The sequence below is a fragment of the Haemorhous mexicanus genome, chromosome 5, assembly GCF_027477595.1.
Source record: "Haemorhous mexicanus isolate bHaeMex1 chromosome 5, bHaeMex1.pri, whole genome shotgun sequence".
Classification (NCBI taxonomy): Eukaryota; Metazoa; Chordata; class Aves; order Passeriformes; family Fringillidae; genus Haemorhous; species Haemorhous mexicanus.
This window is the reverse complement of record NC_082345.1, coordinates 50,455,234-50,473,605: the sequence shown is the minus strand read 5'-3', so window position 1 is coordinate 50,473,605 and position 18,372 is coordinate 50,455,234. Positions and strand designations below refer to the sequence as shown.

The window sequence follows — 18,372 nt, the reverse complement described above, 5'->3', positions numbered from 1 at the left end:
TAACTCCTTGTTTTTGTCTTCCCTTGCATGTTCCTAAACATTGTCTTTACCCACATATGTAAACTGTCCTGCTTCTGGGTTGGGACTCAGTATTTCTCTGTTTGCACAGAACCCAGTGGTGGTCCTTCCAGTTTATGGTGGTCTCTAAAACACTGTCAAAGGACAGGCATGAAGTTAACAAATATTAATATGCCAATAAGCACAAAAACCACTGTCCTGCTTCTTAAAAAAAAAAAAAAAATTGCCACCAAACCAACATTGATACATTTCCTGGTTGTAAAGTACTGCTAGTATAATTCCTTCAGCAAATTTCAGTGTGTGTTACAAAAGTTCTTAAAGCACAACCTGAAGTATCCCAGTGAAATCTACTATGAAGTCCTTAATAATGTCCTCTTGCAAGTAACTACTCTCAGGGTCAAAACCAACCTTTCTCCCAATGGGCTTAGTTGTGCCCTCGTAATGTGGATCAACAAAACTCTATTGCCAAGAATTTCTCTCCATAAAGTCTTTTCTCCATACAGCTTTTTAAGAAGGCATCAAAAAAAATTTGACATCAACAAAGCAAAACAAAGGAAAGAAGGAACTTAGGAAGATATCTAGCTTTGTTATTTCAATTTAAGATATTTTTATACACCCAAGGGTATTAATTCCCAGTTTAAATATAAAATGTTTATATTCACCCAATTAGGCAGAATAAATAGGTATGCCTTTTTTAGAGGCAGAAATTTCCAGTCTTGATGCAGACCCTGCTACTGAAAGCAACAACAGAAACAAAGTCTCTCTAGACGTATGCCCCTGTATCTCCTTCTACTTAAATATTGTTTGATAAGGTCTCATATAATATTCCAATTAACCAGTATAATTTCCTGTCTTCTTAATCATGCACTTATTTGGTGTTTTATCAGTAGGTATATTTCTTCTCAGCCTTGTAAAATTTTTGATCAGCTTCATAGTTTACCTTCACAGAACTAGCAAAGAACAAATATTCATGATACACCCTAGTTAAAAAAAAAATCCTTAAAAATACCAGGCTGTTTACTTTAGCTCTTATTATTCTTTATTAATTTATCATAATTTAAAAAAAAATCCTAAAATCAAAGTTGTTGGAGGAAATAAGGCAGTACTATCTAACAAAAATAAGAGCCAAACCAAGGAAACTGTTATCGTGTAACGCACAAGTATGAGAAAGTGTTTCAACTCTCACTTAGGAACCAGATCTTCAGAGATTTTCAGTATCTAAAAATACAGTCCATCCCTCTCTCACATTTTTTATCCCTGTGGCATAAAAATTAAAAAAAAAAAAAAATTAGAGACAACTCCAAACTGTAAACCCACATTATTTCCTATCCCTCTTACTCTTTTACAAGCTGAGATGTGTTCTTACCACACCAACTTCCCCCACAGCATGCAAGATCAATGCAATTCTAGCCTTTTCTCTGATGAGCCCCAGCTGCAGAGGATGGAAATCTTGCATACTGCAGAACATATGGGGTACCAAGTTTTAATAGCCTGACTCTGTAACACTGGGTTTGGGAAGTTTTTACACATCCTATTAATTATAATAATATCAGTGAGGCTTACCCAGCAAACAAGCCAAAGTAGCTGAGCTCTGCAAGAAGTTTTTCAAAGGTATAATGGAGTTAACCAAAGGGCATTAGTAAGTACTGAAGGAAAAGCGGGGTGAGATAATAAAAACATGCAATCAGCTACAAAACATGATATGAGACTTGAAGGCTACTATTTCCTCTTTCAAGCACAAGATTGATTTTCTACTGCATCTCTAAGCAAATTACTTGAATCTTTAGCCTTACAGAAATCAGGTTCCACTTTAACTTTTTCCTGATACATCTGACATTTCAACTGACAAGAGGCACTTTCCATTGTACAGTGATTTTGGTAAAAATTGGATGATTTCTTGTACTTCCACTGTATCTTACGCAGCTTCTTCACTTTGCAGTATTCCTCTTAGTTATATGGAATTGTCAGGACTCTCGTTTGTTGATGAAATACTGCGCTTCTGAAACCATCCCTTCCACTATTAGGGTAATAGTGGAGGGGATCTTTAAATAAACACGGCAAGAAAGAAAACTTGAAAAAGTATAAGCAAGAAAAATCAAACAGAAAAATCTGAGCTACACTCCTTAGCAATAGAAGTGCTCTCGAAAACTTCCAAAAGCAAAGATTAGAAAGGATTATGGTAGAGGAAGGTTTCCTTGACCCATATTCTGGCTTCCAGAAGTATCTCACAGCCTGATTACAGGGCACACTTGCTTAACATCTCAGCCCTGACAAGCCACTGCCACAGTGCAGGGCATCACATGCCTTGCCACAGCTCTCGTCCAAAAGCTCTGTCCTGGCTGTCCGGGAGGGTATGGCTACAGCTATAATGCTCTAATTTTTCCAAGACCTGTACACTTTTAACAGCTGAATATGAAATGAGTTAAAGTACTTTGGAGAGCTAGAAGCAAGTTAAGCTGTCTGCACAGATATAACCTTTGTATTTTCTGACAGCTCTATAACAAAGAAAAAGCATCATAATCTCCGAAGTTCAAAAACCATTAAAAAAAGTCTCCTTAAAAAATGGAAAACAGACGTTCTCCTCTCTTCTCTCTCTTCTTCTTCATACTTTTAATATCAGAAGAATTATATTTCTTTCTTCCTGTCTCTCTTGTTATCAGGGTTTTTTTTAATTTGAACATATTTTCCATCTGGCCTGTCTTAAGACTTCTGAACTCTTCTGTCTGCCCATTTTGTATTTTAGTATGTGAAAATTAGTATACTGCAAACACCAGGAGGAGGATTGTGTGTCATTCATTACACAGTGACAATTCAGCTTTTTTGTCAACCACAAATATTTGTGAGGTAGGGTACCAGGATTCTGAGTTTCTTAGAGCAGCACACAGGCAGTTCCAAAGATGAACTGTTACAGCATCTTCCTTTGCATCATCAGCCATGACCTGGGGTCTGCCCTGTAAGTAAAATCAGAGGCTCCTACTTGGGCCAAGTTAACCACATCAGTTACCAATAAGGGACTAATCCTTTGTAGTGTGGGTCACACTGGATCAGTGTAACCTACCCAAGCACTCACTGGGCTCTGTGTTCTCTGAAAGACACTGCAGCAATGCAAACGGGCCTCAGAATTCAACTTCAACTCCATATCAGAACTGTATTTTATATTTTGCATGAAGTGACTTCAGTCAATGTTCACCCACCCATTTTACAGGTAAGATAACAGAGTTATCCTTTAAAGAAAGAGTAGTGAACCTTAATGAATAGTAATTATCACAAAAGGCACACACATTTAAAAAACATTTAATGTAAGACATAGGCTTATTATTCTTGTTTCTATTAAATCTGCCTTAAATAAAGGTACTTGAATGAAAACACGATAATCTTTTTCTTTTTCTAAATAAAAAAAAAAATATATGAAAACAAGAGCTTCCACAATGGGGTCTACAGCAGGTGCAGAAATTATGTTTCACAAAATAAATTTGCAATGCCAAGCATTTGTTCCAGTTTGCAGTCTTTTGTTATTGTTTTCAATCTTATTTATTTGTTTATTTAAATCCTTCAGTTGCTAGTGGTCAAATTTAACATCCCATCCAAACATACAATCATCAACAAAAGATTAAAATTTAAAAAAAAAATACAATAGTCTGCATGAGATTATACTGAACTGCAAACAAAAGTGGCAAAAGCAATTAATCAACCTTAAATGAGCAAAAGCTCTAGATCAACAACGTGGTTTAAAACAAATTAAAACTTTGCAAACAATCACAGAAATAGCTTTTTTATTTCAAGTATACTGAATTTTAAGAGACTTCAAACTGTTAAAATTGCAACCCAGAGACAGAAGAAACACAGCTTATGCAGCTACTCACTAAATATATTTTCACATTGACAGAATTTTTTTAACTTTTCACCAAGAACAAAAATGCAGGCCTTTAGTGGAATCTACAGCTACAGAAAACACAATGCCTTCGATGTTCTATTGCAATAACCAAACTGATCAAGTCACAAGTACAATGTATATCACAATGATTTGCAGAACAGCTGTCGGGGTTTCTTTCACAGAGTTTAGCTTTGTGTAGTTTGCTAGAACAGCTTTTACCACAAGCACTTAAAATCTGCCAAGTAAAATCAAGAAGCACAATTTTCATTTATGCAAAACATGTTCTGTGGGAAAGACATGGTTGAACTGGAAGCAGTTTGGGTACAATTATTAGCTGTTTTACACAGTTCTTATTACTAGACGCACACATATGTGAAGTAAATTTAATTTTAAAATTTTGTTTTAATGCATTAGAAAATTCCAGAATTAATTACGAACACTTGAGCAGTAGCTAATTCACTCTCCCCTCAAATTTTCTATGACAAACTGAGCAGTAAAAACTAAAACCTCTTTACTCAAAATGCACAGAAGGTTTTGGAACAATGAAATGCAGTTGATGCGCTTCAGCAATAATAGGGCTTCACCTTCCAAATATCACATCCATATTAAGCCTACAGAAACACTGTAGGAAATATTAAAAGGGCAGATCTCTTTCTGCAGACTTTCAAGGAAACTATTCCCATTATTTCTATAATTGAAACAAAGATTAGGGAGTTAACAAGAATTTTTTTTTTCCCAAATCAACATCTGGGAATCATTTTTTTCCATTCTCTTCTATTTGTAGCTAGATATCCATGGCACTTTTACGTTGAAATGACCTCAAGTTGTACCAGGGGAGGTTCAGGTTGACCACCAGAAAGAATTTTTTTCATGGGAAGGGTTTTTAAGCATTGGAACCACTGCTCAGGAAGGTGGTGGAGTGACCATCCCCAGAGGTGTTCAGGAAACTACTGGACATGGCAATGAGAGCTCTGATCTAGCTGACAAGGTGATGATCAGTCAAAGTTTGACTCGATGATCTTGCAGGTCTTTTCCAACTAAATGACTTTATGATTCTAAGTCCCTTTTAGAGCTCAAAGGGTTACATTACAGTTATACCTCAACATAGTATTAAGCAAATTAACAGAAAGATGATGAAGAATACCTTGCACAAGAAAAACCTATGAAGGCAAAACACTGACACTTTCCTAAAGAATGTATTTTCTCATACATCTCTACTCTTAAGAGCTCCAGTTAAAAGCAGAAAGTGAACTTTAGCCTCATGCAGTTAACTACCCTTTGTGCAAAAGGCTAATTTCAGAGGTATCTTATTTCTCCAGAAAATAATTTCTTCCCGCATTTAAATAATTCACAGGAAAAATGGACTGTCTGCTGAGAAAATTCTAACATTCATTTAGAACAACCAAAAAGCCAGATATGAAAAATATGGCAACACCAGTGAAAGAAATGTACTTGGCTAGTTTCTCATTTGGTCAGTATCTCTTTCACTGGGTTGTAAGCATCTTCATTTTTCTGCTGTGTAAGATAAACCACAAACCAGCACAAAATTCACGCAGTTAGTGAGAAACACGGTAATCTCTGGACACATTCACCAATGTAAAAAACCTGTTTCTGCTTTTCTTTTTCCATCCAATCTTAACTTTTCTTGAGGAAACACTTCTAGTCCTCATCCAAGGCTCTCCTTTAAGAGAAACCAACTTAGTTCTTGCAGTTACTGTGCCCGGAGTAGGGCTAATTTTTCAGTCTAGAAAGCACTTCAGCAAGTGAATGGAAAGCAGTGGATGGATTAAATTAGGAGACCAGAGTTTGCAATCATTGAGCTCCAGAAAGCAATTTACTGGCATCCTCTATTTAATTATATCAACACCTCATAACCATTAATGAATTAATCTTTACTGTACTGAGATTAAGTAACTCTATCACAAAGTTCCGCAAGTATACATCAGAGCCAAGAATTATACTTGGAAATTTTAGGAAGGCACTTTGTCTCTATCATCATCATTCTTCACAACATTAAAAGCAGTTAATTTCAACCCCATAAGCCATGACTGTTGGCCCCCTTCACACCTACTTAAGATTAAAAATAATGTTTGTTTCTCTCACAGCCATTCTTAACCACATCCATACGGATGTGTTCACCTCAATAGCAGTTTAATAGACTTAAGAAAAACAAGTGTTTTCCAGCTTTATGCCTGATATGTGCAAAACTCGTGCACCCTCTTCAAATCACAATGCCCCCTTGAGGAATAAGGGAAGAAAAATGAACAAGTGGGGAAAAAGGGAAGAAAAAAAAAAAAAAAGGCTCTGAAGAGTGAGAAAAGAACTTCCTACACTAATAGCAGATAAAAATTACAAACTCAAAGAAAGGCTGTTCACACTTATAAGGCTCATCTTTCTGGTTTGTTGTTTTTTTTTTTCCTGACTCTTTTTCTCATGTGAAACTTCATTGCCTTCACCATCATTTAGAGCAGTTTCAAGAAGAGTACAGGGACTCAAGTTCTGAATTTTTTTCCATGTATACCAAATTCTACATATATACTTAGGTATCTGGTTAAGGAGAAAAAAGAAAAAATATAAAAATGTCTCATTCTAACTTATAACTAAGCAAACCTGCATTTCTATTAGGCAATTAAAAGAAAGACAAACTAATATGCACAGAGCAAAAGTATCAACATTTATCACTGAGGAAAATAAATCTTTAAATCTGTTATAAGCTAGTGTTCCCTGAAGACATCCAACAGACATGGCCCATGCCTGTATATCAGAAGTTAAACAAGGAAGTAAAGATTTCTGGGAGGCTTTCAGTTTTGTGCCTAAAATCCTGGATTTAGATTTCTCTCCTTGAAATCTAAAGAAAGAAAGAATTGTGATTTATCTGTTATATCAAATACACTTTTTGCATTTTTGAATACATCTAAATTAAAAAAAAAATTATGGAGACAGTAATTTGCACTAAATTAATAATTACCTATAAAAAAGATACTGGAGAAACACATAGATTTCTTCAATATACAGTATCATCTTCCACCAGCAGGCACACACAAAACAGAATGAGAACAAATTACATTCAGATGGTGCTAATGTTCAGGATTTTAATATTGCTGTCCTTACTACAACTATATAAAACTCTCTGCATAAAGGTTACCTCTAACACATCTTCTAACTCTTAAACACATTAAAAAACACCCTTATTACATTGTACATTTAACCACAACACAAGAAAAGGTTAGCTCCCAATAATAACCTTATAAAGAAAGCACAGTATCAGTTAAATGGATTTTAAGTAAGGGTCCAAGATCATATTAGGCAGCAATTATAAGCTACAAATTGTATTTTATATCTTCAGTGAGAGGTAGCACAAGTCTTGCTGAGTCAAATCTCTGCTATAAAACCTCTTGCCATGCTTTAAATGCTGCAAGCAGCTGAGCCCTGAGGGGTTAAAGCTAATGCTAAAGGTAAAGGCTTGAAGAGTTGACCAGATATCTTGTGGCCGTAGATCTAAGTGTGTCAGTCACAGGCAAATATACCGTGCTGTGCTTGCCAGAGAAGGCCAGGAGTAATAGATCAAGCTCATCAGCTGTTGAGGAGCCTACCAGAGGTGCAGCAGAGATTAACATTGGTTTCACTGTGCCTACAGCGATCGGCGCAGAAAGGTGACACTGGACGATGACTCACTATTTCCTAGCACCAAAGAAAAGTAAATGCATTAGAAGTGCTTCTTCCAAACAACACCTCCTAAGCAAGAGGCCCCCTAAGTGTCAAGAGTGAAAAGGAATGAAAAAATCATCCCAGTCAGTAGACCTCAAAGAAAGAGCTATGTCTTAGTACAGCTCCCCAGGTTACCAAAGCAGCCATCCTTGCAGCCTGACGCAGAGGGCCACCCACACCCGCCACTGCTCTCCACAGCCAAGCTGCCATCACTTACCACCTCAGCCCCCCCAGCCCACAGCAAAGCAGGGAGACCTCCAGGATGTCCTTGCTGGAGGAGGTTTCCAAGAGGAGCGACTCACTCCCTCCCAAGCATGCACTGTGAGGCTTGGGTCTGTGTCTTGTTTTGCTACCGAAGCATTCCAGGCTGTGTCAGTTTGGATTGCAACATAAATATTGTGCAACTGCAGGCTCCTTAGTTCCAATTATGGTAATATTGAAGGTGACAATGAGAAAGGTATTTTTAATATTCTCTGGTTACGTTTTGCTCCAACTGCATCTTAGAAAAATAGAAATTCAGCTAAAGGAAATTCTGTTGATAAGTGAATTTGGAGCAAAACTGTAAGCCTAAAAATGACTTGTAAAAACGGATCTTCCCCATTCTGATAGTAATTTAGTGTTAGCAACAATGACCCAAATGTCAGTCACAGGATACAGAAAATGTTTATTAAAATTATATTTAAATGATACATCAGTATATTTAGAGGTTTGACTATTATTAGGTCACAAAATGTGCAGGCGCCTATGTATAATAGAGCTAATAGTTTCAGTTTAAAATTTAATTCTAGTTACTGAAGACAGGTACTAAAACATAAGTTAAAAATAGCACTTTAGTTAAGTTCAGGACAGCAGGTTCCATTTTTACACATAATCGAATAATAGAAATGTATTCTTCTACTGAGTCACAGAAAGATTTGAAATGTGAGCGCTGAGCCTGCAACTCAGGACCAGCCAAGTACACCATTTTCTTCATCTGCCACCTTTCTCAGCCTTCACAGCAGCTCTCCTCTTATGGACAATCAAATGATAAGGGGGAGAAGTATCAAGAAGTGAGAGCAAGGTCCAACTTGAGCCATATACTTTCTAGACGAACATACAGGGAATTACTGGTGTTCACACATTGCCCAAAGCTCCTGGGAAATGCCAGATTTGCTGCATATGCATATTAGCACCAATCATGAGGCACACAACACCCTACAGCTACAGCACACGGTACGTCATGCCTGGCCCATCAGGCTGGACACTTTAAAACAAGTATCTGCGTTCACGTTTTCAAAAATGTCTCTTCTGCATGTCTTTGGATCCTCACCAATCATGTACCTGAATGCTGTACTTTTTAAGATTCATTTACAAAATAAATCAAAGAGAATCCTTCAAAGTATTTAAATGTTATGAAAAAGTATCTTTAAGTATGGATTTTTCACGTTAGTGGTGACTTGCTTCAGAGTCTATGAAACAATTGGAATAAGAACTGTTATTGAAAGAAAAACTGATAACACACTGATTTGGCTTAAATATGCACAGGCAATCCACCACCTGTCCCAGTCTAGGTGGCTTTGAAGAGCAGATAAGTAGTTGGTAACATCTCAGTTTGAGAAACCTGTTTTGGACAGGCACGTACAAACACACTGAAATCATCAACCAGCATCAGCACCTCAGCCATAAAAGCAAGACTTCATATCAAACTTCAGAAAACTTGGGATCAGAGATGAAGGCCTTGGACTTTTCAACACAAGTGTGTTGCTATCACCTCAAGCATATCTTCTCCTGAAGCCTGAGACAGGTCAAGCCACAAGAAGGGCATGTGCGTGCTCCAGGAGCAGGGAGGCTCAGTCTCAGCAGAGTCCTGGCAAGTGCCCATCTGCCGCCAGCCACAGAACCACTGAATCATTCACTACTCCAGGCCCCACTGCAGGACCAAGCACACCTAGACACCACAACCAGCCCAGAGGACAACACGAAGCTGGAGCATGGCACAACACCAATGCTGCAAGCCATACGTAGTCTGGAAATGAATGCCAACCTGGTTCAGAAGCATCCTTCCCTCATTTTTCCAAGGAAGAATTTGGAAAGCCATGTTTTCCCATCAGAACCCATTCAATACCTGTTTTTACGTTGTAAAACATTCTCCAGCATGGTCAGTTTCTGCCTGGAGAACCACATTCCTCAACCATGTTCCCTGTTTTAGCAAAGTACTGACTGCACTGTTCTTTAGAATACTTTCTCTCTTATAGCCTGAGACATTAATTTTCTTCCTCAAGGCCCTGGTCTCCTTGCCAGAAAGCTGTGGATGGAGACAGAAGCCCTGTGATGCTGCACAGTCACACGTGCACTGGCATGGACACACACACACACACACACACACTGGATTGATCATCAGCTTCTTCACCTACCACTCCTGCAGTAATACACAAATATTTTGCCAGTTTACCATTCTCCTGGTTTCTCTGTGATTTGAACATGTGGCCCAATTCCCACACTCAAAATCAAAAACAATTTTAGAAAAGGTAAAAAAAAAAACTAAATCAAACCAATACAAAATCACACAAAACAAACCAACCCAACAAAAAAAAACCCTTAACCAGTATTTTTAAAGGGTTTTCATACGTCAGTTCATAAGAAGAACATTTTTAGTTGCTCAGGTATACTTCACACCCTTTCCTGGTCAATAATAAATAGAGGCTCAAGAACAGATCCAGAACAGCCAACACCAAAAATCATTAACGCTTCCTCGGGATGTCAGTCTCTTAAAATAGAATACCAAGTTAAAGTTTCAATCAAAATAGATATAATTTTTCTTCTAAAGCAAAAAAATGTGCAAGAATCTGACACCATATGAAACTTCTGTATATTCAATATAGTTACCTGTAGAATTACTGACCATACGTATTCTTCAATGTATGCTGACAGTTATTGTGTACTGAGAACAATTTACAGGCATCTTCACAACATTAAAATAATTTAAATGCATTCAAGACTGGTAACAAATGGGTCTGAATAAAATTTTGCACAAAAGCATTTAATGATCTTTAGCAAAGTTCTATCCTAATATTTTTACAATTTTAGCACCCATATATTCCTTCACCATACATTCTTCCAATGAAGAATGATTGTTGCCACATATCACAGAGTTCTCAGCACTCTTCCCCTTACATTCACCATCCTGTATCTATGATATCATTTATTCCTTATTGAAAATGTTGTTCTATAAAGATGAAAACACTGACACAACTGAAAAGCACAACAGCAAATACGTGTATCTTTGCAGTCTGTGCACACCTGACTGCATTAGGTTTTAATGTTTTTATTTATAGGTCATGAGAAAGCTGTAACTACTGTAATGAAACCACAATCCTATTTGTGTTCTCTCACAGAGAAGTGTCTTGAATCAGAGATACTTCGATTTCTGTGTTTCAGACTCTAAAAAATACTAGCCTCTGTTTTCTAGACACTTTTCTTCTCTTTATCTTCAAAAGACCTCTGTCCCCCCTCTGTCACATGAATAAAATGACACTTTTGTTCAGTAATTAAATATCAAATTTCAATGCAATAACTAGTAAGTAGTTTCCAAAGACATACACTAGATTTAACAAGATCTAGTATTCAAAAAATTTCAGCCTCAATTAGGGCCAGTGAACCCTGATGTAACTCCTGTGCCTGCCACGTGCATAAAGCTGGCATGCAAAAAAGTTTTCTTTTCTTCCCACAGAAGAAGTGAAGGTGAAGAAAAATATTTTCCATATTGGGCACCAGATGAAAATCACAATGCTCTTCTGAGACCCTCAGCCCTATTTTCTGAGCAGCTGCCTACCTTCTGGCAGTGCTGCCTGTGCCTTTGCTGGCTCCTGCCCAGCCACGTGTTTTCTCTGGCCTTTTCCCCCTCAATTCCCAACTCTCCATTGTTTGCACGTTGTCCCTCTATTTTCCAAAGCCCTTTGTGGCTTCCCAGCACTATCCCTTAAAGTTTCCTCTGCAATATTTTTACATGGCAAAACTTGTCAATTTCTGATCTAATTTCCAAGCTGTTAAAAATCAACTACAGGTTTTATTACACCACTTGTTTTACTAGGTGGGTTACAATTCCAGAAGAACAATATGCCCTCTCAACATCAAGAGTAAGACTTACAAAAGAAATAATCAACAATGTAATTGTGAGCAATTTTTGTAAGACTTGGCACTGACAGCATGGCAAAGTTGAAATGATGTTTACCTCTTTTACATTTTCTTCACCATTCCTGGGCAAATTCAAAATCAACACCTAATAGATACTTAAAGTATTATGCTTGATAGAGCTTTGCAACTCTGAGATTCTTTCTCCAAACACAAGTTTCCTAGTTTTCAGGCTGAATAACACAATCAGATCCTGTTCAACAAGCAGTGTAATATCACAGCCATTCTCCTTCCTTCTCTGAAGGGACAAAATGGCAAAAATTGTAGTAGCAATATCCATCAAGATTAGACTATTTTAATATAAATATATGTCAAAATGTAATTAGCCAAATTATGTCACATACATTATTTCAAATTACATAAAATACATAATGTATCATGTTGGTTAAGGCTGAAATACAAAAGCTGAATAATGGAATAAATCAGCATTTGAATTCATTTGAAGACAAATTCTCTTTTGCAGACTGTTTTGCAGACTAAAGCTGCAAAATACACATCACGCTGTTAGAGAGAAAAAAAAAAATTATTCTAAAATGATCATCAACTAAACATCAGTCTTAAAAGATAAAGGATTTTTCTTGTAACAATGTAAATTCTTATTTACTAAATACTGTGCCTAGAAAATCCAAACAACTTTCCAGTTATATATAGTGATGTATATATACATCCCTAGTCTCAAAACATCACTCTTCAAATGAATTTCCAGTTTTGGTCCCAACAGTATCTCCCAACGGGACAAGGCTGACACAGGCCTACTAGAATCTCAGTCATTTTCATAATGTCCTGGAGGCAAACTGAAACAAGACTGAGATCAGCAATTTACAGAAATACCTAACATGGTGCAATTTGCAGCCATGTCTGATTCACCACAGAGGTCCAAAGGACTCGCAGTGTGTGTCCCTGCAGACCCTGCAAACACCAATGGGCTGGAAACATTGTAAAACAGAGATACTCCACCAACTTCTTCCAGTACCTGCTGCCCATAGGAAGCTGAAGCTCCTTGGTAAATAAGCAAGTTCTACAGGTAAGCCAAAGCCAGTCTGTGAACTTCAAAGAGGGTTCTTTGTGACTCAGAGGGTTGTATGATGGAGGTCTGTAGTTTCTCCTTTCACCCCACAATGGACATCACACAGCACTGCAAGGGGGATGGATGAAGTGGACAGGGCAGAAAATCTCCCTTCTGCAGGTTGAAAGAAGGTGCTGCCTGTCCTTTAAACCTGTTTGTTGTTCCTCAGCCTAATCAATTAGAAAGTCATCTGTTACCTACCTAAAGCCCTCTGCCACCCAGCAGAAGAGACACCCACACTCAGGGCACGTAGAGGGTGCAGTACACCATATCCAAGGGAATCAGCTCTGTCCTCAGCAACCAGCCTGATTAATGTATACAGTTAAATAAGAAACAAACTGCAGCAAATCCATTTCCAACTACAGATGTGTAATTATTACAAGCAGGAAAAAGAAATAACTAAGTAAATGAACAAAAATTTAAACCTACAATGTTCTTCTTCCCTCCCCTCAGCAACCTCTACAACTTACTAAAAAGACTTAAGACAGTTAAGACCTTAAAACAGTATACTTAGCATTTTAACTTTATTTTTCTTAGAATAGGAACTGAAATTGTGATATTAAACATAATTCTAAATAAATTCATTCCTCAGAGTTCAAATGTTACTTTCTAACATCATCCCAAACAATACACTGGTGAAGCAATAAACATCGTAGCAACTGTTCATTAAAGAGATTATTTTCAGCTACTTCAGTGATGACAGCATAAGCAAGCTATTACTGGCACTTTCAAAACCACCTTTCTGACATAAAACTTGGGGTCTCCCTAAAACACAAACCTATCAAAAATGGGATTTAAAAAAAAAAAAAAAAACAGAAATCAAAAACAGATGCAAATCTTGCAACAAATAATAGATACCTCTTATAATTTGCAGTGAACATTTTGGAAGATTTTTTAAAGCAGTAAGTTTGATTAAGTTACTGAAAGCCTCAAAAAGGAGAAAAAAAAGATGATTAGTGTGAGACTGCTCCTTGTTTTTATGCTGGTCTAGAAGTTTTGAAATTTAAGTCTAAAGCTACTCTTGGAAATTATTACAGTAAGTATGCTTATTCTGTAAAGGAAAAATGTGGAAGAAAGCCTTCAAACAACTAACAAGGAACTATTTTATTGCAATTTTAAGAGGTTCACTTATTACAGCAAAGATTTTCTACAATTTCATCACTTATATGAGGTTTTTCTGGTGACACTATTTTACACATACAATCAAGAAAAGTATCAAATCAAAACAGGACAGGGAACAGGAGTCTAAATGAAAAGTATTTCTTCTAACAAGGATTAGCTGAGAAGTATGCTACAGTGGTTGTGAAAAAAAAATAGACTATTTGCACTACTTCTAGACCTATCAGCTGTCACAAAATTTTAAAATTACTATTAATAATAATCAGTTCAAATGTACAGAAAATTATCATTTTACAACAAAGTTGATAGCAATTTTTACTTTGAGTGTGATATGCATTTTTCTCTAGTAAAATCATTCCATGAGTACTTTTCAGTCACCTATGTCCTAAATCGTTTTTATTTCATATGAGCAAGTGACCTCTTCACAATACAACCAACAAAGAAAAAGACATGACTCCTAGGAACCATTCATTTTCAGCCACCATCACCATTTAATTTCTCCAAAATAAACCAGGAAAAATTGAAACGGAACCAAAAAAGTACTCCATGCTCAAGAAATATTAATTAACCCCTCTATCAGAAAGATAAATACCAGTCCTCACATATCAATGATGAAAAACAAAGAGGTTAAGACATTTTCAATGACACATAGCAAAACACTGCCACAACATGGATCACATCTCAGAAGTTTTCTATTGTTTTCAGCCCACTAGCCTCGAATAACTCCTGTGCATGCAATGCTGAATCAGGTATATTTCTCAGAATACAAAAAGCTTATTCCAGCTCCCATAAATTAGTCCTAAAAAAAAAAATCTTATTCTACAGTAATTTTTTTAAAAGAAAATTTAGTCCAACAATATTTTTTAGAAAAATAATGGAGTCTGACAGGAATGTTTCTAAGCAAATAAACCTTTATTTTTAAAATGATAGTCCCTACACATTCTCTTATGGACAGCATAAAAATATGTATAAGCAACAGATGATTACAGAAAAAAAATGCAACAAAAAAAAAAAAAAGGCCAAACACCACCAATTAAACATGTCACTTCAAAAATCTGTGAAATATTCACCTGACTACAGCACAAACCCTAGTGCAGCTTTAAAAGAGTACCATGTATTTACTGATTGAAATGTCCCGAACTTGGTATATTTCTTTTACTCTTCCGCACGCTCAAACCTACTCTGATTTGGTTGTTCCTTAGAGACTATTTAGTCATTTTACATAAATCTACACTAAACAGAATGCTACAAAATATTTAGGTTTTTTCCTCTCTCAGATGATAAAAACACTGCACTGTAGCAAAGATTCCATGACACAATGTAAAAATCGCTGAGGTTAAACTAAAAACAAAGCAATACACAAATATTTATACTATTGATTCTGCTTAAGCTTCCTCCTAAGGTTACTGTTAAACCTTAAAGCCCACACCAACAAGGCCTCACATGAAGCAGTGTATTTCAGGTGTTACATATAATCAAAATAAATTAGTATGTCTAACTACATGCATTTTGGAAATGCTGTATTTGAAATACTCTTTCCTTTCCCTTAACCTTTTACTGATCTACTATCCTGAGTAATTAAATTAATGATTTAAGCCTGCAAAAATGCTACAGAACAAAACCGTTTTGTAAGAACTATACTAAAACTGCAGATCACTACAAAACGGGTATTTTGAGTATCTACATTTACATGAACAAATTATCATCATCAAGAAAAAACTTTAGAAAATACTTATTTGAATGATTAAAACCATATGCCACTTTAAAAGGGTTTAGTGTAGCATTAGAGAAGCCAATTTAATAATTAATCATATTTCTTTAGAGTAATATTACTAGCAGTAATGTTTTTCTTTAATGGCTTTAAATTACTTAGCACAAAGAAGAAAAAATTTAAAATTGTCAAAATATCTTAAAACTTTGAATTCTTCCCCGCCCCCCCGCCACAGATTAATGGGGGGATACAGACACCATGCACAACTTCTAAGTCCCACCTTCGTAAAAAAATTTGCAAGGGCCTGATCCGAGCCTGTGAAGTCAATGGAGCGATTCCTACTGCTGTCAAAGGAGATTCCCGCTCACAAGAGTTGAGTTTGGATAGGGGCTCTAACGCACAGAAAAGACCAGGGAAGATCCTCTTTGGAAGAGGAACTTCTGTGTTTCTCTCGGTACGTAGGCACACAGGCAAGACTTCCTAGAAGTATAAGCGATTCCCAGGTAGAGGGTACTGCCCATTCTTCCATCTGTAGCTCTGCATCTTTACTAATACAGGACAATACCACAAATTCCCGGTGGTTACTTTTGAGATTATTTTCCCTTAGAGAATATACCAGCAGCCCACTTTCTATCTGGACAATTCTCGCAAATTTTAGATGAGCATTTTCCTGCCAGCCCATAGCCTAAGCTTTACACCTCTCCAGTAGCTCCATCCCGGGACCTTACCGGCGCTCGCCAGAGCTCTCGGTCAGGGGCTGAGCTGCGACACGGGCCCGCTGCCTCCCGAACCTGACACGAGCCGAACTACGGGAAAAGAACAAAACCGCCTCAAGACTGCCTTTACCTTGGCCGTGCAGGCTCCGCCGGGCGGCACACGGCTTTTCGGCAGGTTACGGGAGGCCAAGCGCGCTGCCGCCCTGCGCACCCCGCGCTCGGCGCGGCAGAACGCGGAGCGGAGGCGCCGGCGCTCGCCCTCCGTCCTACGGCTGCCCTGGCACTCCCGATAGCACGGCAGAGTGCAGCCCTCTCCACAGCCAAGGCCGCCGCGGCCGCTCTCTCCTCATAATATATCACGCTTCCCAAACTTTCCAAGTCCTGAAGCCCTCCTCAACTTAAAAGCCAATTTTAAGGGAAGGCCCCTACGTACCAGGCACGGAGGCCGCCTCTGGAACCCCGCAGCTCCAACACCATAATTTATTAATTGTTTGGTTTAGGCAATTTTGTCTTGGGCCAGGGGACGACCCTGCTCCCTGCGCAGCCCAAGCAGCGCCCGGGGGCACCGCTACCCCACGGGCACCTCGGCGCCCCTGCGCTTCCCCTCCCACGCCAGCGGGGGCGCCCCGGGGCAGCGCGGCGCGGGGCGCCCCGAGGGGGCGGCCGGCAGCGGCCCCTCCGCGCGGGCGGGCGGGCGGAGAGGCGGGGGCTGGGGTGCGGCTCTCCCTCCGGCGGGCAGGCGGGCAGGCAGCACACAAAGGAGAAACGTGACACGTTTCTTCACCCAGGCTGTCTGCTGGGGAGGTCTCCGGGAAAAAGAAGAAGGGAAAAAAAAAAAAAAAAAAAAAAGGGGAAAAAAACCCCAAAAGAATCCCAACACGCCACCACACAAACGGAGAGGCAAACGGCGGGCAGCCGAGCCTCCTACACACGCTTCCTCCGCCGCCTGGCCCCAAGCCCTCCCCGCCTGGCACTTCTCTACCCGTGCGGGGAGGCTACAGGTTGTTTGTTTTTAATTACTGGGGGGTGGGGGGTCCGCGGCACTGAGCGGCGGGAGGGAGGCCCTGCCGACCCGCAGCCGCCGCGAGTTGTTTTGGGGGAGCTTACGCGGGCTCCCGCGGCCGACCCGGCCCGGCCCGCCGGGCACAGCCCCAACTCCGGCCGGGGCACCGCAGGCTCCCACCGCAGAGCGCGCCCCCGCCCCCCGCTGGCCGTGCGTGTTTGGGAGCGGTGCCACCGGGTGCCGGGAGACCTGACACATGTCACTGCTGCGGCCCCGCCGGCCGCGGCCAAACTTTCCCGCGGCGGCGGCAAGTCAGTGAGCGGTGGCGGAGGGGGTTGAAAGCGCTGGAAGTAGCAAGTCACACCGGGGAGCGGAGGGAGGAGGGGACGGGTGTGCGGGGCGGGGTGGGGGGGTAGCACTTACCGGGAGGAGACACCGTGTAGGGCGTCCCAGCGAGCTGACACCGAGAGAGAAAGGGCGAGCGGAGCCGCGCGCAGCCGCGCGCACATACAGAGTCCCTGCGGGCGGAGCCGCCGCGCGGGCCGGGGGAGCGGGGGCGGGCGCGCGGCGCGGGGCCCTCCGCGGGCGCGGAGCGGCGTCGGAGCCTCGCGCCCTCCCGCCGGCTGGTGCTGCCTGGCGCTGGCGGTGCTGCTCTCCCTCCCCCGGCGTGCGGGTCCGCCCGTGTGCGGAGTGTGCCGCCTGTGTGTATGTGTTTTGTTGGGAATGCGAAAAAAAAAAAAAAAAAAAAAAAAGGACGAGGGGAAAAAAAAAAAAAAAGAAAACCCGCCGCACACACCGGCTGCTTTGGAGAGAGGGGAGTGCGAAGGGAGCCCTCCCTCACATGATCGCCGAGTGGCCTGCACAGAAGTGCTAATAACGCGGGGAGGGGTGGGGGGGAAAGCAGCGGAGGGGGAATGGCAACAAAAAAAAGTGCGGCGGGATGCGCCGGGCCGTGCCCCGCTCCGCCTGCGCCTCCCCCGGCCGGTC

The 18,372-nt window shown here is 40.1% G+C and overlaps 1 protein-coding gene across 3 annotated transcripts in view; it reads right to left on the bottom strand.

Moving 5' to 3' along the window:
- Positions 1-17,949, bottom strand: part of FOXP2 (forkhead box P2) — a 405,613-nt gene extending 387,664 nt beyond the window's left edge. Inside the window, exon 1 of one of the 3 annotated variants that reach the window (XM_059847131.1) lies at positions 17,809-17,949. The gene's annotated coding sequence lies outside the window, so the exon portion shown is untranslated. The remainder of the gene's footprint in view (positions 1-17,808) is intronic. The other 2 variants (XM_059847129.1, XM_059847125.1) reach the window with 2 other exon arrangements.
- Positions 17,950-18,372: the final 423 nt, after the last annotated feature.